The sequence below is a fragment of the Camelus bactrianus genome, chromosome 14 (genome assembly GCF_048773025.1).
Source record: "Camelus bactrianus isolate YW-2024 breed Bactrian camel chromosome 14, ASM4877302v1, whole genome shotgun sequence".
Lineage (NCBI taxonomy): Eukaryota > Metazoa > Chordata > Mammalia > Artiodactyla > Camelidae > Camelus > Camelus bactrianus.
Genome location: NC_133552.1, coordinates 26,666,901 through 26,688,617, shown reverse-complemented (window position 1 = coordinate 26,688,617; position 21,717 = coordinate 26,666,901).

Below are 21,717 nucleotides of genomic sequence, written 5' to 3'. Positions count from 1 at the left end.
GTATCTTAATGTTGCTTCAACTCAAAGGAATCCTTTGAAAGTCATAAGAGACTGACTGGAATCAGTGATTTTTAAAAAGTCACAAGCCACTTAACAATGACTTCACTTCATCCTGCCCTGTACAGTTATTTATATAAATTCACATATTAGACCTTCATTTATTCCCACTAAACTTCATCTGAGGTTTGATTCATTATTCTCACCTAATTACATTTTTTCAAAGAGCTTTCAGAGTATGAGAGAAACATAGAGATGACCTAATCCAACCCCAGACAAACATGCAAAGTCACTGTCCCCAGAGTGAGAGTCAGGGTTTCACTGCATCCTCTCCTCTGTCTTGGTCCTCGGTCTCTTGCGATAACCTTGTGCTCTCAGCAACATTGCCTTTTCCCTCTGAGTTAGTGAATGGCTAATCTTGAGAGCCCACTAGCTTTGGTTTGATAACTACTGTCAAGCATTACTGTGAAAGATACTTTCTCGTTTCCTTTACAGAAGTCCTGAAATAACTTCCATTTCCTCTCTGAGATCTGGTCTCCCACTGACCTTTTGGGAGATAAAGTTAATGATCATGCTGATCAATCAACACTTACCTCAAATTTTGTTGCCTTAATGACAATAAAAAAGATAAACCTTCTTTCAGTGTTGAGATTCAGGAAATGCTAGTTTGAATCCTGGCATTATCTCCTTGGGCAAGTGAGTTCATTTCTCTGGGTCTCAGTGGCTGGAACAAAAAAAGCTGGCTTGTGTTTTGTGGCTTCATAATCAGGGCTTTGGTCATGTATAGAAATGCCATAGATTCTTATTTTTAATTGAAGTATAGTCAGTTTACAATGTTGGGTCAATTTCTGGTGTACAGCATAATGTTTCAGTCATATATACATATTCCTTTCCATATCCTTTTTTATTATAGGTTACTATAAGATACTGAATAGAGTTCCCTGTGCTATACAGTAGAAATTTGTTGTTTATCTAGTTTATGTATAATAGTTACTATCTGCAAATCTGAAACTCCAAATTTATCCTCCCTTCCCACCCTCTTTCCTGCCTGGTAACCCTAAGTTTGTTTTCTATGTCTGTGAGTCTGCTTCTGTTTGTAAATAAGTTCATTTGTGTCTGTTTTTTTGTTTAGATTCCACATATAAGTAATATCATATGGCATTTTTCTTTCTCTTTCTGGCTTACTTCACTTAGAATGATGATCTCCAGGACCATCCATGTTGCTGCAAATGGCATTATTTTATTCTTTTTTATGGCTGAGTAGTACTCCACCATATATGTATGTGTGTATATATATACACATACATACACATACCACGACTTCTTTATCCAGTCATCTGTTGATAGACATTTAGGTTGTTTCCATGTCTTGGCTATGGTAAATAGTTCTTCTGTGAACACTGGCATGCAAGTGTCTTTTCAAATTAGAGTTATCTCTAGATATATGTCCAGGAGTGGGATTGCTGGATCACAGGGTAACTATTTTTAGTTTTTTTTAAGGAAGCCCCATTCTGTTTTCCATAATGGTTGCACCAAACTACATTCCCACCAATGCTCCCTTTTCTCTACACCTTCTTCAGCATTTATTGTTTGTGGAGTTTTTAATTATGATCAGAGAAATGCAAATCAAAACTCCAATGAGGTATCAGCTCACACCAATAAGAATGGCCATCATAATTTCTTTATTAAGGGAACAAATTTAAAATTTCATCATTTAGAAATAGAGTCCTCTGTGCTGAGGCAAGTTCTCCATTCAAGTCCAAATACTCCATGGGAAAGTTAGCACATTTAAATTAGCTGTTAATACTTTAGAGTCCTGCTTTTTGGAAGGTGTCCAGTTATCTGCAGGAAGCTCTGAATTGGATGAGATTCACAGGGAAGTGTAGGTGGGAGAGAGCCCAGAAGGGCCATATTATTTTAGTGTGTTATAGGGGGCATCTAGAGGTAGACTTAGAAGCTGTGAGCCCAAGGACGGAAGGATGAAGACAAATTATTGGAGAAACTGGAAAGGAATGAGGAAACCATCCAATTCAATCCCCTCATTTTCCGGATGAGAAGACTGAGCCTCCTGTGCCTGGCTGGAGGTTGCCCAGCTCTAAGTGGTGGGGTCTGGTCCCTGACTCCTGCACGGCGCTTTCCCTCTGCATCATGAAGATAAACCACACAATCTGGCCCCCAACGGCACTGCTCTCAGGTTCCAGCACAGGGCAAAGTGAGCGAGATTGATGAGGTGGTTGAAGCAGTCTCTCTGGGAGAAGAGAAGCCTCCTCCCTGCAGCTGTGCGGCCAGCCTTGCCTCCACATTTGGGGAGAGGCATCCGTGTGCTCCGTCTCCGTGGAGACCGGCGGTGACCGCAAAATCCAGTCCTCTTCTGCTGTTCTGTGGAGGCAGGCTGTGCTGATTAATTGGACTCGAAGTCCTGGCTGAGGACATTCACAGAGTGATTTTGCTGCTGCATGTGTAGTCCCAGAGGAAGATATATACCACCAGTGAAATGGGCCCCTGATAAGAGGACAGTGATGTGGGAAAGCTGTGTCCATGGAGTCGTTCAGGAGGTCAGGTGCTCCTTTGCCTTCTTGCTCTCCTAGGGTAGTCTGAGCATTTTCCGTATTAGCATTCCCAGGATTTGTTCCTGAAGGGCTGCCTCTTTAGGATTTCTCTTGAAGCCTCAAGCTTGCTCGCTGTGGCTGAGTAACCACTGGTCATCTCCTTTCACCATCCTGGCTCTCCTTTTAAAGGAAGATCTCCAAAGACACTGCCCCCACCCTCCCAACCCAACTCTGCATGACTTGGAGCTGTGGGCAGTCTTGTTTCCTGGGCGGCTACCTAGGGAGGTGCTTCCCAAACACACTGGTACATAGGAATCACCAGGGTATCTTGTACTAATGTCATTCTAATTCAGTAGGTCTGGGATGGAGCCTGAGATCCTGCCTCTTAGACAAGCTCCCAGAAGATGCTGATGCCACTGCTTCCTGGACCACACTTGGGGTAACGAGGCAGAGCTCCTGCTTAGCATCAGCCTGACATGGGATAAGCTTGTGAGGTCTGCTTAGGCAGGCTTTTCTCCACTCCACTCCTAGAAGAGTGTTACCTGGGACCTTCCTGGACCCAGAGGGAAAATTACTGAGCCTATTAGGCACTAGCAGTGAAAGTGGATCTTTGCACCTAAGCCTTCTTAATCAATCTGCAATATTTGTGGGTGGGACTGTTTGCCTGCACAAACACCCTACACTTGCCCACAGTAATTAGGTAATTGAATTGCAAACAGTAATTAGCTGCCTAACTGCCTGCTTGTTCATGCAGGTATCCAATTTACTTTTGAAATGTGGGCTTATACTGGTGAAAATGGAGGCTACCTTGAAAGACTCCAGATGCAATTAGGGGACCCATGGAAAATCTGATCCTGAGTTAGCGGCTGTGGCATCTTCTTCCTTGTATATTTATTTACTTTCTCCCTATTTCAGTGACTCTGATTACATTTTCTCTGTGGACTCGGAGAATCTCAGTTCCATTGTGTTACTGAAGAGAAAGGAGAGGTAGTATTGGACGTCTGTTTTCATGTCTTCAGGATAAAATGAAAAACTAAGTGTTGTGCAACAGAGTGACAGCTGGTCTGCTGCTTTCTTAGTGAACTGACAAGCTTGTTTACTTCCCGAGAGCTTGTGTCTCCGCACAGCCCATCAGAAAACAGGTGAGGGCTTCTGCTGCTGTCTCTCCATACCTGTGGGATACGTGCTCCAAATTGTGGCCTGACGAACACAGTTCTCTTTGAACCTGTGCTCACTTTCCTAGCAGAGGGAAAGCTGGAAATCAGAAACATCTGCTTCTCTGATGAAGCGAGTCTGTGTCTGGGCTCCCCAAGAAGCTTCAGTGAGGACATGAGGCGAATTCCGCCCCCACCTTTTGGAATTGTTAATTCTTCTTAAACATGTCTCACAATCCTCTCTTCCCGCCCACTTCTGATGTCTAAGATTCGGACTCTCCTGTATCCCAGCCATGGGTCGCCGAGCATATGGGCACCAAACCCTGCTGAGGTTGGTATGGTTATCTAATTCACATCACACTGGGGATCTTCAGAAGCTGCTTCTAAAGGGTGACCTTGAACCTGCTGACCTACAAAATAGTGTTCAGCTGAGCCAGCCCATCCTTTCTAACAGGTGAAAATCTTTGGAACAGACAGTTATTACAAGCATAGCACAACGGAGTGTTTTGAGTGTTTTGTTAGCACAGTGCAATCTTTGTAACTTACATTATGATTATATTCATTTACTAATGCTGCACACTGAATCTTGGGCCTGTGTAGTTCTTTCATTTAATAATAGCTTTTATTAGATTTTAGCACAAGGGTTAAATTTTTAGGGGGAAATATGTCTTGCAAAACTCTCCTCTTTTTTTTTTTTTTTTAAAATAACTGGCACAAAGACCATTGTGTTGTCTCCCAACTTTAGAGGATGTATATAAAAGAGGACGTAGAAAAATTTAAGCTACCTTGTTGAAATCCATTTAGTTTTAATTTCGTCATGAAGTGTACTAAAGGGCCCGTGGTCAAGGCTGTTACTGAGCTTTTGGAGGTGGAAATCTGAGGTGTCATCAGAACGAAATGAAAAGGAGCAAAAATCAAGGGCATTTTTATATTCAGCATAACGGAATAAAATTAGGATACAGAAAGCTATGATTTTTAGAAATAATTAGGAAGTAACTTACACGTTAAGATGAGAAATTAGAACATGGATGATGGTTGCTCCTATAAGATAAAGAAATAATGTATATAATTTTGAGGTCCTGCACCACTTTTCCCCCTAATATTCTTCAACAAGCACACTCCTTAATATTGTTCCTTATATAAAAGGGGCTGTAAAAATCCCAAGAAGGACTCCTTAAGGGTTTTACTTTTGCTTTGTTTCCTTGAGGAGCAGGGAGTCAATTTTCCCAGTTTCATTTATCTGAGCACAACAGTGAACCTGGTTTTTCCTCTCTATGCCTCCTGGAGTTGCTTTAGTTTAGGGCTTCATATTCCTCTGCTGGACCATGGCAATCCCACCAAATTAGTTGTCCCCTCATCTTTATTCTCTTCTTGGGCACACTGTCCATACTGTCACTGGGATTATTTCTTCAAAACAAATATTGTCACATCACTCCAAAGGCTTCGTTAAAATCCATACCATATCATATGAGGCCATTCACAACCTGGCTCCTATCTGTCTAGGCAGATCTGTCAGCAGACTTCTGCCTGATGTGCACTGAGCACCCTTGTCAAATGAAACTTCTCAACACTCTCTGAATTCTTGTCTCTCCTTACACTATTTCACCTGCTCCGGTGGACAGGGATTTCAGACTGGGATTAAAAACAGAGACCAGTTGAAGGGTATGGTCCAAGCTTGGATAGAAAGGGAAGAACTTATGGGAAGAACTTATGGGTAGATAATTGGGAGTGATTGTACTTTAATCCTTTCAAAGGTTTATTGAGTAGAAAGAACACTTGTCTAAATCAGCTCAGTGCAGAGCAGTTATCCGTAGCACATTGCTTTATAACCAACATTCAAGGAATTATATTAGCCTCCTGGCTACAGAGCATATGGAAGTCCAGATGGGTGTAGGTTTTTTTCCCCTTTTCATTTTGTTCCACTTGTGCTGACGGTATCAGATTTCCCATCTCCAGAGTCATAGCTGGCACTTGTAAACATAGCGGGTTCAGTGGAAGACAAGAGGGAAAGGCCACAAATGTGTTTTATGAGGAGAGAACAGAGTTCACCTTCCTTCTTCATGTCTGGTAATGGCACAGGTATCCGTGAAGATCAGTTCCTCTCTAGTGGGAAAAATTCGAGGTTTGGTGCTCTTTAGGAAAGAGTCTGTTTGTAACATCTGCAGCGTCACAAAGCTGAACGAATTTTTTGGTTGAGTGAAATTTTCCCTTTAGATAATCTATAATCTGAGAATGAGAGTGAACTTTTGGAAACAGCATCCGATCTTTTATTTTGCTGCTTATTCTGTCTCCTCTGTCTTGTCCCCCACAGAGCAGGGCAGGGACCCTTGGTCTTCCAGCAAAGAGAAATGACCTTCATTTCTGGGAAGCTGGAGAGGGGAGGACGAGGGACAGCAGTGCTGATACTGAGATTTCTCTCGTAGTTGGGAGATGTCGCTAATGCACAGTCCACCTTTCTTCCCCGGGGATCTTGGGAAACTTGCAGGTGTGCAGACTTTCCATTTGCATAGACTGCAATAAAAATGCACATGGACATGGTCACCTTTCAGTCACAGTCATGTGACTTACATTGGTCAGTGAGCCTATGTTCACCCATCAGTTAGGAGAACACTCTGGGAGAAATTTAATGAAATGGACCATGCCAGATATTTAATTAGAAGAGAGAAAAAGTACCCTGGACTACGGAAAGTGTAAAAAGCACAAATGCCCTTCCTGCCAGCTGCACTCCTGGGAAGGCCCTTCCCTGATTAGGATTCAGGTGAATCAAACCAGAAGCAAATTCGATCAATAGGAAGTCAATCCTGTTTAGAGTTGTCTCCGTCAGCTAGATAAGAGTGTCGTAAGGAGACTGTATAGAGCAATGGGGAAAAAAGTGAAAACCTGTGATTGATAAGATCAAACTGCCTTTCTCCTAGCTAGAATAGGCAGACAATCTGAAACAGGTTACTCAGAAAAGCCAAAGGGAGTGATGTGGCAAACATACAAGTTGCCTCACCTATGACTGGGGGATCCCTGGAGCTGCCTCTCAAGGAGAAAGTATATTCATTCATTCAACAGGCTCTGATTACAGTTGACTCTTGAACAACACTGGCTTGAACTGTGCGAGTCCAATTATCTGTGGATTTTTTCAGTACTAAGTATTACAGTCCTACATAATCTGTGGTTATTGGTTGAATCCACAGAACTGTGGGTACGGGGGTTGTTGTATACGGAGGGCCGACTCTAAGTTATATGCAGATTTTTGACTGTGCAGAAGGTTGTGTTGTTCAAGGGTCAACAGTACTGTGTATCTACTCCCACATGGGAAACTGGAGAAATCTAGTGAATGTGTTACATCTCTGCACTTATTGGGTATGCTGTCTGCTGAAAGATACAAACAAGAAGGAGTGTGATGGCAGCCAAGCTATTTAGAGATACATTATTCAGATAGCTCCTACTTGTACCAGACACTATGCTAGATGAGGCTTTGAAATCTGCCAGTGAGTCCAGTATTCTAGTTTGAGATCTCATAATCTGCACTGCATTTCCACTTTATTTCAGGAGCAGAAGGGAGAGGCTGGCAACCTCACGTGCTGCAGGGGGTAATGCTGCCTTAGCAGTCCATATTTGGCTCATTCTTCCTTTATTCAGGCAGATCACAGAGCTGCAGCTTGTGCAGTTGAATAAGGTGATGCTCGCATTCATCCTTCAAGCTGGAAGAATGTGAAAAACTTTGTGAACAGGGGAGTCATGATCAGTGAGCCCAATAGATGATTTCCATCTTTTTCTGTTCTGGGCAAAACTGTTGAACTACCTTTAAAGAGGTAGTTAAGTAAAAATGAGGGTGGTAGAGTAGGCCTTATTCAATCTAATGTATGTCCCATAAGAAGAGGAGATTAAGACACAGAGAGGGACAGCAAGGGTGTCTATGCATGGAGAAAAGACCACGTGAGGACACAGCCAGAAGGTGGGCATCTGCAAACCAAGGGGAAAGGCTTAGAAGAGATCATTCTTTTATGGCCGTCAAAGGAAACCAACCCTGCCAGAACCTTGACCTTGGACTTCCAGCCTCCAGAACTGTGAGAAGATAAATTTCTGCAGTTTAAGCCACCTGGTCTGTGACAATTTGTTAGGGGAGTCCTAGCAAAGTAATATCCTTGTCTTTGAATCTTTTGAGTATTCTGTGGTCCAGTAACTTGATGAACTTAACCTTTCAAAAGAGAGGAACTTTACTTTTCCCTAGTTGCCATTCAGACAAGGATTATTTTTCCATCACTTCCCATGGCTACCAACCTGGACACCTCACAAACACTGTATTTACTATTTGATAATCTCCTAAATACAAGGAGGCACTATTAACTTGTCTCACATGGATTGTAGTCCTTAAGGATAGAAACTGAAAATTCTACTAATATTTGATATTTATTTATTTATTTTAACTTCTTTTATTGAGTTATAGTCATTTTACAATGTTGTGTCAAATTCCAGTATAGAGCACAATTTTTCAGTTATACATGAACATACATATATTCATTGTCACATATTTTTTCTCTGTGAGCTACCACAAGATCTTGTATATATTTCCATGTGCTATACAGTGTAATCTTGTTTATGCATTCTGCATATGCCTGTCAGTATCTACAAATTTTGAACTCCCAGTCTGTCCCTTCCCCTCCCCTTTGGCAACCACAAGTTTGTATTCCATGTCTATGAATCTGTTTCTGTTTGTTTTGTATTTATGTTCATTTTTTTTTTTTTTTTTTAGATTCCACATATGAGTGATCTCATATGGTATTTTTATTTCTTTTTCTGGCTTATTCACTTAGAATGACATTCTCCAGGGACATCCATGTTGCTGCAAATGGCATTATGTTGTCATTTTTTATGGCTGAATATTATTCCATTGATATTTTAATATTGACATACTTGATGAGTGGGCTAGAAAATAAATGACCCCTTCAGATCTCTTCTGGGTCAGTGATTCACAAGTATACCTTGAAAGGACTTTGATCTCCTCCAAAGCTCTATGTAAGTTCAAAGTACATAGTTAGTATTTCTAAGATATCATCTGTGATTAAATATTTTTTCTATTGGATGTGGTTGAAAATCACACAGATAATATTTAATAATCAGGAGACTGACATATAAATCACCATTGTTTGAAAAAGCTTACTGATGCAAAGATGTAATTTTCTCTCTCCTCCCTAAACCAGTAAAGAAAGCAAATAACAACCTTTTTGTGGTCCTATGATTAATAGATTGAAGATTTGTGTTGGGGGGAATATTAGAAATGCTTTTCTTTTTCCTGGAGCTTTCTGGTTGATAAAGTGTTGATGATGAAAGCTTTTTACCGAAATTCATTTCCCCGCTTAATGACTAATTGCAGTGAAATAGACATGGCTTCAAAATCATGTCTTTTCTATTTGCATCTTTCCCCCCTCTGATTCTTAGATTTAAAATTCCAGTTGTGCTAGAAATCATGATATGTCTAACACTTTTTGAAAATTACTTAGATCAAAAGAGAAAGCATGTTCATAAAAAGCTTTGATAGTCTCCTTCTAATAAACCCCCTTTTAGACATTTTTAATTTATACAGAAGAAGTAATGTTCAGTTGGGAAATGCTTCGATATTGTGCTTTAAAGGCTTAATTTATGTGATCAGCTTGATTCACATGGTGCACATTATCCCTAACTTGTTGGCAGAGGGAAAAATTTAGCTTGATAATATTTTCTATGCTTTGTGAAAAGAAAATATGCTTATTAAGGAGCCCAGGAGGCAATGCTGGGCTGCTAGCACAGGTACTCACCAGTGTGTGCTGAGCTGCTGTGGCTGGGCTGTGGAGACCTCTGCCTGTCCAACTTTCTGCTGCTCTGGTCCCTGAGAGATCACTAATGCCTTTCTCATTCTGTAGCCAAATCCAGTAGCAACAGAAGACGACATCTGTGTTCAATGGGTATATTTTTGCCAGCTTACATTAAATAATTCATTATGAATGTTTGTCAGGCTGAAATCAGCCTTTATTAAATATAGAAGCAGGCATCATCACCATTCTCTGATGAGCGCAATCAACCCCTTTAACGATTCCCCTCTCCAAATGCTATTGTCGGTACTTTAGAATTTTTTAAGCATTTCTTACTCACCAGTTGTTACGGTGGAATTGTGTGTCCCCCACCCCTCAGAGATGTTGAACTCTTGAACCCCAGTACTTGTAAATTTCCTATTTATTTGGAAATAGGATTTTTTTGATCATCAAGTTAAGATGAGGTCATTAGGGTGAGCCCTAATCCAGGATAACTGGTGTTCTTATAAAAAGGAGAGACAGACATGCACATGCAGACCCGTACAGAGGAAGGGAGAAGTGAAGCCATAGGGAGAATAAATACCATCTACAAGCCAAGGAAGGATGAAGGCTACCAGAAGCAAGCGAGGAGAGAAGCCTGGAACAAATTCTCTCTCCCAAGATCCAACCCTGCTGACACCTTACTCCCAGCTTTCTAGTCTCTAGATCTGTGAAATAATAAATTTTTGTTGTTTAATTTACCCAGTTTGTGGCAATTGGTTAAAGGAGCCATAGGAAAGTGATACACCAACTGATTAAGTCTACTGTACCAGGGCTAGGATAGTTCCACCAATATGAAGGCTTTGGGTGGATTATACATCTCCTTTTAGGCAGTTAGATAGGTAGAGGCATGGGCAAGGTGAGGGATAGGGGAGGGAACAATCCAGAAGATAATGGTACACTCACCCTGAGAATAAGGGGCTTCAAGGAGCTTTCCTTCCTCTAAATGAGTGTCAACAAGGAAACCAGATAGAACTGGACAGCAGCAACTGCGTGGCAGAGAGAAGGACCCGACCTAACGTGACACAGTGCTGATAATAATGTAATTAGGGTGGTGGTTTGACCCCCGCCTCATGCTTTTCTGTGTGCGTTGTGGGGAAAGACATGCACAATAAGGAAAATGTTATATAACCGACACATGTCACTCTAATGATGTTAACTATCAATTAGTTTAAGACAGCCCCTAGACAACCACACAAAAGAAACACAGACTGGGGGGGTCACTGCTTTTCCTCTCCTGGACTAGCCTTCCTGCAACCCTAGGAGCTGTTATTTTGCTTTGCTAATAAACTGTTTACACAATGCTTTCACCTCCTGTCTGAATTCTCCTTTGGGTAGGACAAGAACCGAGGCTTTTTTCCTTTCCCCTTTTGGGGTAACACTCTCATGTTAAATTATGCACCCCAGGCACTTGTTATCTCCCCCTATTTTATTTTCCTCCTTAGCACGAATTGTTTAACACACAATGTATTTTATTTATTTGTTCTTTTTGTCACCTTTTCCCTCACTAGCATGTGATCTCCACAAGGGTTGGGAGTATTAAATGTTTTTAATTAATGTTAATTTAATTAATTAAATGTTTGCTTAACAATAGCCCCAGCAGCGGACAAAGGCACTACTCACATATTTGTGAAATGAATGACTGAAAGAATTAATTGCTTCCTCCTCTTTCTCATCTCACCCTATTCCACAGAAACCTCCACACCTATCTTACTTTGAACCTAACTGCTCCACAGAAACCACTGCAAGTTAAAAAAAAAAAAAAAAGAAGAGAAAAAAAAAAGAAAAGGATGTTGTATACAACATGCTGGGAAATTTGCCTAATCTAGGATCTATTTCATACCACATTACAGGTAGTGGGAGAGGAAGATGATTATTCTTTAGGACAGATATTTCATCTTTCCTTTCTCTTTATCCTTGTGCCTTGGTGTCAGCCCATTTCAAGTCCGTGAGATTTCATAATTTTTGAATAAGTAACATTTATTTCCTAAAGGATAGCACAGTAATTTTTTTTTTTTTTTACTGAAGTACAGTCAGTTTACAATATTGTGTCAATTTCTGGTGTACAGCACAATGACCCAGTCATGCATATACATACATATATTAGTTTTCATATTCTTTTTCATTAAAGATTATTACAAGATATTGAACATAGATCCCTGTGCTATACATAAGAAATTTGTTTTTTTTTAAAATCTATTTAGATATATAGTGGTTAACATTTGCAAATCTTAAACTCCCAAATTTACCCCTTCACATCTCTTTCCCCTGGTAATCATAAGATTGTTTACTATGCCTGTGAGTCTGTTTCTATTTTGTAGATGTGTTTATTAGTGTCTTCTTTTTCCTTTTTTCTTAAGATTCCACATATGAGGGATATCATATGCTATTTTTCCATTTTTCCCCCTGGATTACTTCACTTAGAATGACAATCTCTAGGTCCATCCATGTTGCTGCAAGTGGCATTATTTTATTCTTTTTTATGGCTGAGTAGCATTCCATTACACAAATATACCACAACTTCTTTATCCAGTCATCTGTCAATGTACATTTAGGTTGCTTCCATGTCTTGCTTTCATATATAGAAGGATAGCACAGCCATTTTGAATGTCCACATTTTCAATGGAATCTCTGTCTTTAGATTAGCTGCTCAGAGGGAAAATTCTCTGATTTGTAATCTGCTTGCATTCAGATTTCCATCTGGTAGACTTCAGCAGGCACTGTGTGTGAGTAAGCAGAGCATCACGCCTTATTTCAAGGTTCTGAGACAATTTCCCAGATGTGAAAACACTGTCTTGTGGACAAGTGAGCAATGGCCATGATCCTGGTCCCAGGGGGCAGGGAATTCACTTATCTGGATAAGGTTACGGTGTCCCAGGTTGAGCAATTTCCTCAACCCCTTCCAACCTGAATAATATGGGCTAGGCTTCCCAAGGGTTTTGTTCAGCTTCTCTCAGGATTAGCCTAATATAGTTATACCTAGTTTATCACCATGTTTTTACATTGCTTAAACTGAAATTTATAATTAGCTTGTGAATTATATTTCTAATTGCAGAACGGAATGGAGCAATGGTCTGGGATCAGAAAGTCTTACCACTTGCTGTACATGTGGTCTTGGGCCAATTATTTTGCCTTTTGAAGCCTATGAAGAAGAAGTAGCAGTAGCTAACCCTCCAAGATTATTGTTTAGAGAAGAAATGCTATGCAAGGCTCTGAAACACTTTTGGTGTCCGGCAAGTGGGGGAGATGGCTATTTCCCCTGTAAGCTGGCGATTCTGATGATGTATTTACTTAACCTACAGGTTCTAGGCTGCTCGGACTTCAGCTGAAAAATTAACAGTGGAGCCTCTCCCCGTGGGTGTGGGCAGTGAGGGATGCCTCTGATCGAATGTGACTCTTCCATATTGGACACATGAATGTGATTCTGTGCAGGAAATTCAGATTGCAGGTGCCAAGGGGAGAAGGAGGGATGTGGGTGAATGCTCAGAAAGAGCCTGGAGGACTCTCTGCGAGTCTCCCATAAAATCCCACTTGTAAAACCCCCCAGGGCCCCCAAACACTCTAGCTTTGATAGTTGCTGCGATTGTCCCACCAGGGGGTTTGTGAGTCCTCCACTGCACCCCTCAAGCAGAAACACTTAGTATGATCTTGAGCAACAGCCCCACCTGTTTTTCCAAAAAGCACCAAATCCTGATTCCACTGAGACAGTGTGGATGTTCATAAAAGCACTTCACCAGCATGCATAGAAAAAGGAAATCAACTTGAAAGATAATTTATGAGCCACCTTTCTCACGGTTTGAAAATATGCCAGCACATCTAGCAGAAGCTACTCAGGTTGTTATGGATTTTTTTTTTCATTATTGTTGTTTGTCATTTTGGTATGAAAACCACCTGTAGTCATTAACACTCCCTTATTTCTAGCACAGGGTCTCACACATCTGCTGCTGCAGCCAAAATCACTCTCAGAAGACTTCAACTTTATGTCCCTGAAATGGGAATTTCATTTCCCATTGTTGGAATTATGCACATGTCTTCTTCAGCCCGCAGTCTGGCGATTCTTAGCTTCAGCTCTGCATTCCTAGAGCAGTTGGCACCCCCACCTGCTCTATCCCCGTAATTGGGCTTTTGTGTTTAGATAGTCCTGTAAGTGTCTCATCCCTCCTGCTGGACTTCAGGCTCACTGAGGGCAAATGGGAAGTTTCCTGCAGTTTTAAGTCTCAATCTGTACCTAGCAGAGGGCGGGGCTGTAAATGCTTCCTGAATATATTTTGCATGCAGTTCGGTAGCCATAGTGATAAGGGACAGTCTACAGGTAAGGAGGAAAATGGGAGCAGAAGGAAGAAACTAAAAGAAATTGCTTTGATTGTTTCTTTTCAATGAAATGATTTCATAGAGTCATACACTGGCCAAGGTCCTAAATTACTACAGCAACTTGAATTATCCATACATATAATAAAGGGCGAAAACTCTACACTGATATGCATTGGAGGGGTTGTTCTTCCATCCTAAATGTAGGCTCTCAAAATAAAGGGTGCTAGATTGAATTTTCCCTGCAAATAGTTTATTCCGGAAATCCTTTTCTTCTAAGCAACTCTGGGTATTTACAGCTGCTGTAGCTTATCAGTCCCACTTTAGTAAATTATCCTGAGAGATCACATTATTGAGTCTCAGAGGTTTTAAAGATATTAACATTCTAGTATGATATACTTTTTTTTTTTTTACTGGAAAGAAACTGATGTAATTTGACCTTAAAATATGAAAATGTGATCTTCCATTCAGACCAAACAGAGGCTTCGTATCTCATGGACCACATTTCCTGTAAATGCCCTGCGTGTGTTCTAAAGGATGTGTTTTTCATGGGCCCTAAGTGAAACTTAAATTGTGTGTGATCAAAAATGTTTTGCTTTCCAGAATTTCCTGAAGGCTTAAAAAATTTACAAGTATGAACACAATCTGAATATAATTTACCATCTAAGTGGCAGTCAGTTTAACAAAAAAGTAAATGTTTTTATTTTATTTAGATACAGATACAGATATATTATTCTTATAAATGATAGATATTATACTGGTGTGTTAATTATGCAGACATGTGTAGAAAATTGCATAGATTAGTCCACATATACTCAGCGGGAGAGTCCCTGGCAGTCTGGAATCCCCGTCTTGGTCTCTACACTGCTTTGGTCCAGGCTTAACACAATTTCTAAACAGGAAACCAGGTGAAACTCAGGGAAGCAAAATGTATTGTTTTTTTCTTACTTTAAGATGAAAGCGACCAGGATATCATGTGCAGTAGCTGAGAAAGGTGCCGCCCAGTGCCCCTTTGTGGACCTTTCAAGGCAGCAGCCCCTTTGCACCCACTACCTCCCACAGCTTACCGAGCTCAGCAAAGGCCCAAGTTAATCAGGAGAACACAAAGTCTTTCTAATGTCAGGTCATTAGAAATAGAAGATGAAGGCAGTCTGCAACCTTTCTTTGCTGCAGGCTCAGGATTCCTGATAATGTCCAGTCTGCCTTCAGAGAACAGAAAATCAGTGATATGAAGAAACCTTGGTGAGCATTGCCTTTTTGAGCTCATTTATCATGTGATAGAAGCCAGGGAGTAAATGTGAGTGTATATGTGAGTATGTGTCGGCGTGTTCGTGTTGTCTATGTGAGGGGTTTACATGTGGCCCATGTGTGAGTGTGGATGTGTGATATACATGTGTCTGTAATGTGTATTTGTGAGTACGTGTGTGTGGTGTGTATATGTGTGCATATGTACATGTGTGTTTGGGGTATGTGGCATGTGTGTGTTTCTGTGCCATGTATGTTGTACACATTGTATTATGTGAACCTTGTATGTGATATGTATGTGTGTGGAGGGTTATTTATAAATATGTTTTTGTTGAAAGAAAACTGCTTCCAATTTTTGTCCCCTTCAATCCATGCTCCTCTTTGCTTCATGGTTATCTTTCTAAAGCACGAAGCTGAGTTTAGCTTATCCCTGCTGAAAAAAAAAGAAGAGAGAGAAAGAAAAGAAAAATATAGCTCCCCAAAGCCTAGAGAAGACAGTCAAAGGAAGGCCTTTCCAGCCTGGCCACATGCTGCTTTTCCAGCATCCTTGTCAGCCCCTGCCACACCCCTCTGCGTTTCAGGTGCAGTCTTGAGGGAGGCAGCGGGTGTAGACCTGAGGGAGGGTGGGAGCAAGGGCTCCATCTGGCCTGCTTGGGTCCTCTCTGCCACTTACTAGCTTTGACTTTGGGCAAGTACCTTGATCTCTCTGCACTTTAGCGTCATCATTTAGGCAGGGGGAATGATTATAGTACTTCCTCTCATCGAAGAACGAGGATGTCACTGTGAGGATGAAATAAGTTAATACAGAGGATGCACGTGGACTAGTGCTGGGCGGCAAGCGCGTGTCCTGTAAGACTGAGCTACCATTTGCCTCAAGTGTGTAAAGACTCCACGTGTACTTGTGTTCCTCTGGAATGCCTTCTCCTCTCCTGCACATGGGAAATACCTTCCTGGTCCAATTTAAATGTCATCATTGAAGCCAACTATAATACTTGCACTAAGGAAGCGTTATAGGCCAATGGTTTGGCACTTGGGTTAGGGATTAGGAAGATCTGGGGTCAAATCCAGCCCCTGTCCTATCTCAACTCCGTTATAAAGTAGCTTTCTCACCAGTGAATCAAACGTACTGCTAGGTCCTCCCTTTTTGGGGAACCATCAGCGTTAAATGTTCGGGAATGCTGTGGTGGGCAGTACGCTCCACTCCGGTTTCCTTGGGCATTTTTTCCTTTTGGGCGTATACACCCCGTTATCCGCCTTGTGCTCTTCTTATCTTAGTGCATGTCTAAACTGCATCAGTTAGTTTTCTTTCCCTCCTTTGCCTAGGATAGTCCTACGTTCATGATACACCTTCAAAAAACACTTGTGGAATAAGCAAGTAATGAGAATGAAAGAGGAATCGGAAAATAAATCATGAGTTTCTAGAGTCAGCCTAAAAGCCATTACTGTAAAAACATATAACGATATTGATAAACATTCAAAGAGCTGCCTTTAAAAGTTTCATAGCTCAAAGGTGCCCTGAAATCTTTGGAAGGCAAAAAGGACTTTAAAGAACCTACTTTAATTTGTTTTCATCCCCATTTCTTTTGTTGTCATGTGGTGAAGAAGGCTGAGTCTCAGGGTCACAGCAAATTGATTTTGCGCTGTGCACTTAAAAGAACTGAAGTGGGTTCTTAGAGTTTTGTTCACTATTATTGCTCCTAAGGATTCTCATTCTGATCATTGATTTAAGTTTTTTCTTTTGGTAATAGCTTTTTGAACTACAACAAAAAATTATTTTAGCAAAAATATTAGCCCCGAGGATAATTGTTATGGGATTTTGGGGGGTGTTGTAAATATATACGTAGAAATACTGTTACTTGTGATTTTCAACATCAAATTTGTGGAGTGCAACAAATATGGTATGTTTCTGGTAGTTATGTTTTAAAATGCCTTTAAAGATCTTTTTACAATTTGTTATGGAAGTGTTCACAATCTGTAATAGTCAAAATGTGGACAGTAAGAGGGAATGTGTGTAAAATATTATATTTTATCATTTTAGTATTTGCATAACTTAAAGACAGTATTTTAAAAACTAATATCTTTCTTAATTTTTCTCATGGTACTTGAAAAGGGCTTTCAGGCTGGCTGCCTGTTCTAACAGTTTTCAGCAGAATTTAACAATTGCCTTTGTAAATATCAGAACTGGTACATAGATGCCAGAGGGACCCAATATTTAGCTGCTGGAGTTGGTCACTGGGAGATTGATTTTATGAATTGGTATTCAAAGTGTTTCTTGCCTTAATGAAATGTAGTCTCTTCCTCCACCTGAACAGAGTACTAGAATCCACCATTTTCTCAGATTCTTTAGCTGTTTTTTCATATCATATTCTGCTGGGAGGCTGTGTCCAACCATCCTACAAAACAGTAATAAATGGACTGTTTGCCCTTTGCTGTGGTTAGTCAGCACCTTGGAGAGTAGAGGTTAAACCGTGAAAAAGGAAGTGATGGAAAATAAAAAGGGAAATTTCACCAGGCAATAAAAAAAAAATCATTCCAATTATCAGTGGGTGATGTATACAAATGCTCCGTTGATGAAATGGCTTTACTCACCTTGTGAAAATTAAAGAATCCTTGGGTCCAAACCCCTTTAATACCCCCAAACAAGACTCCTGCCACAGCAGGAAGTCAATTATCTCCATGGCAACCAAAATAAATAGTGAATATTGCCTTAGCAGACAAGGTGGATAAAAGGTGCATCCAAAATTAATTTATGTCTTGGGATCAGACACCTGAGATGAGAGAACTGGTCCATAAAGTACCCAAGAGGAGCTATTAAAAGAGAAACAAAATCAGTCCCTCGTTGAGTTCCCAAGAGAGCGGTGGTTGAAGCGTATAAATCCTTTTGGCTCTGCCTTTAAGGGGGAAAGTTGTCAATATGTCCCCATTTACATGGCTGCTTTGATGATGGCCCCTGTAAATCTCAGGCCTGCCAAAGAATGTTTATTAAGAAGTGCCTTCAAGAGTGATCTCTTAATCCATCCTCTAGGACAGTGGGGATATTTTTTATTATTATTATATACATCAATTCTGAGATGCAGAGATGCCCCCAAAGATTAAAGTTCAGAAGATTTTGAGTCTATAAAAATCTTGCCTTAAAAAAATAGGAAGAAAGAAAAAAGCTCTCACAAATACACTGAACCCTCAGAAGCAACTGTAGAGCTGTAAATTTTTCATTAAGTACAGAAATTAAAAACACTAATTAAACCACTGTTTGGAAAATAACTCCAAATATTAAAGGGAACTTTTCAGGGGGAAATGTGCCTCTGCTGTTCTGTGCCTGTAGATGTGGCTTTTGATGTCAGGGGGACATGGCGGGTGCCGGCTTTGAGGGGAGTCCATTTCTTACCATAAGCAGGAAGACGGCGGGACTCGAAGGCGGTACAGGACGCCGACCCCAGCTGCTCCCTGTTAGGGCAGCGCTGATCTCCCCAGACTTAATGCTTAACCTGACTCCAACTTGCTCTTTGCTGTAGCTTTCATCCCGTACCTGGTCCCCACCATTTCTCTCAGGTCAAAGTTTCCTCCTTCACATGTGACATTCAATCATTCCCACATTCCAGCTGTTTCTTTCTCCCTGGGATCTCTTGCCAATTTCCCTTCCTACCTATCCACCCCTGTTAATGCACAATTGGATGGTTCTAATGGTCCCCAAATATGCCTTGTCATCTTCTTGCCCTCCTCAGTCCTATCTTCCCTATACACTGGTTGGATTCATTTTTCCAGAAGATCATTTTATTTTTCGCTCCTTTACAAAGAAAAAAAGAATGATTTCCTGTTGCCTGTAGAATACAACCCAAATTCTTCTATGTGGCATTAACGGTTCCCCACCAGCTAACTTTAACCTGTGTTCTAACATCTCCCCACCAATTGCTTCCATGAATCCATCATTCGCATCATTATCATTAACCACGAGTGCCTTATATTTTCCCATGTGTCCTTCCTTGCATGATTCGTGTTACTTACTGGAATAACCTCCTCCATGGGTGCTTACTTCTACCTCCCCAGACAGCACATCTCAGCCAACTCCTGTTTCACATCCCTGAACATTTTCTCTCAGTCTTTATTATCTCATTTTGCTCTGAAGTCCAGTCATACTTAATATTTGTGGTAGGCAGAATAACCTACAAAGACGTCATGCCCTCATCCCTGGAATCCGTGATGTACTACATTACAAGGCCAGAGGAACTTGGCAGATGTAATTAAAGTCCCAGACCTTAGTATAGGGAGGGTATCCTCGATTACCCAGGTGGTCTCCATCTTATCACAAGAGCCCTTATAAGCAGAGAACTTTCTCCGGGTGTAGTCCAAGAGATGCGGCAGAAGAGGAGGCAGGTGAGATACAGCAGAAGCAGAAGGAAAAGCTGGAGATTCTACCTGTGAGAAGGATGTGATACAGTGTTGCTGGCTTTGAGCTGTAGGGCCCCACGTGGAAGGACTGCAGGGAGGACCTAAGTGGCTCCCAGCCTTCAGCCAACAAGAGAATGAAACCTCAGCCCCTCAGTTGCAAGAAACTGAATTCCTCCAACAACTCAGATGAACTAGAAAGCAGATTCTTCCCAGAACTTTCCAATGAGAGCCCTTGCCTTGATTTTGGTTCTGTGAAACCTGGAGCAGAGACACCAGCCAAGCCAACCCAAGCTTCTGACCTGCAGTACTGATAATACATTTGCATTGTGCTAAGCTGGTAAGTTTGTGGTAGTGTGGTCTGTCAGCAATAGAAAATTATTACAGTCTCTTAACTGTGCGTTTCACAAAGTGTAGTGTTTAAGAGGCTGGGATTTGGATTAGACTGCTTGGGCCTACATGTGCTTCAGTGCAATCAAACCGTGTGTCCTTGGGCAAGTTACTCAACCTTTTATGTACAAAAGCTTCGTCATCTCTACTAATAAAACCTATTCTTACTCAAAATAATTCATAGGATTATAGTAAGTACTCAGTTAGATGTTACATATAAAGGCTTTCAAAACCTGCTTGGCACCCACCAGTAAAATAATGCCATGCCTTGTGGCCATTTATAATGATGATTTCTGCAACTAGATTCGAAGGTCCTGAGGTATGGAGAAGTGACGGATAAAAATGGTCACCAGGGTGGGGGAGGGTATAGCTCAAGCGGTAGAGCACATGTTTAGCACGCACAAGATCCTCAGTTCAACCCCCGGTACCTCCTCTAAAATAAACAAATAAATAAAATTTAAAAACCTAATTACCTCCCCCTACAAAAACAAAACAAAACAAAACAAAACAAAACAAAACAAAAAAGCCCCCCAAAGATAAAACAATTAAAAAAAAAATGGTCACCAGGGTTGGAGGTGTAGGTCAGTGGTAGACCGCATGCTTGGCCTGCACGAGGTCCTGGGTTCAATCCTCAGTGCTTCGGTTAAGGGGAAAATAAGAAAATAAAGTAAAATAAAATAAAAATGGTCACCAACTCTTCACAGCTTTCCCACAAAGAGACAAAGCCTGTTTTTCTTCATCACTTACATCTGAGCTGGCCTTTGAGTTTTGTTGTACCAAAGAGCATAGTAAAACTGATGCTGTCGGGGTCTCAAGGAGACTACCGCTTTTGCTCTTACTTCTTTGGAGGGTTTTGCCATCACGTGAAGAATCCCAGGACGAAAAGATCAAGTGGAGAGAGGCTGGCCATCTCTGTCACTTTAGACAGTCCCACCTAGGTGCCTGGCCATTACAGCACCCAGCACCAGTCAAACCACAGAGTCCAGCAGGAGAACTGTGTGCTCAGCCCACACAATCCTGAAAGATAATAAACTGCTGTTTTAACTGGCTCCGTTTCATTTTTGGTTTTGTCTTGTTTTGGCAGTTAATACTGGAGGTTATCTTACATTTCTTTGCATTTTCCCCATTTAGCCACTTTAGAACTTAGGCCAGAGTCTTGTACATGACAAATACTCAAGGGTTTGTTACTGTTTAAGCCTTTTTTGCTCTTTCCTTGATATTTTTTTTAAACACTTAATTTTATTTCATTATTTATTAAATGAAAAGTTTTAGTTTACTCTGGATATAAAGAAGCCTAGCCACATATTTGCAAACTAGTTTCATAACTTGGGTAAAGATAGAATTATCCTTAAGCTGTGCAGACAGGGTAAGGCCATTAAGAAAGGTGTCACTGACTATAATAATTGGATAAATGTGTTAGCGACATATCTTTGACTTATGCCGAATTTGTGCAAGTCATACTATTTTTTTTAAACATTTTTTATTGAGTAATATTCATTTTACAATGTTGTGTCAAATTCTAGTGTAGAGCACAATTTTTCAGTTATATATGAACATATATATATTCATTGTCACTTTTTTTCTCTATGTGTTACCACAAGATCTTGTTTATATTTCCCTGTGCTATACAGTATAATAACGTTTATCTATTCTGCATTTTAAAATCCCAGTCTGTCCCTTCCCACCCTACACCCCCTTGGCAACCACAAGTTTGTATTCTATGTCTATGAGTCTGTTTCTGTTTTGTATTTATGTTTTGTTTTGTTCTTAGATTCCTCATATGAGCGATCTCATATGGTATTTTTCTTTCTCTTTCTGGCTTACTTCACTTAGAATGACATTCTCCAGGAAAATCCACGTTGCTGCAAATGG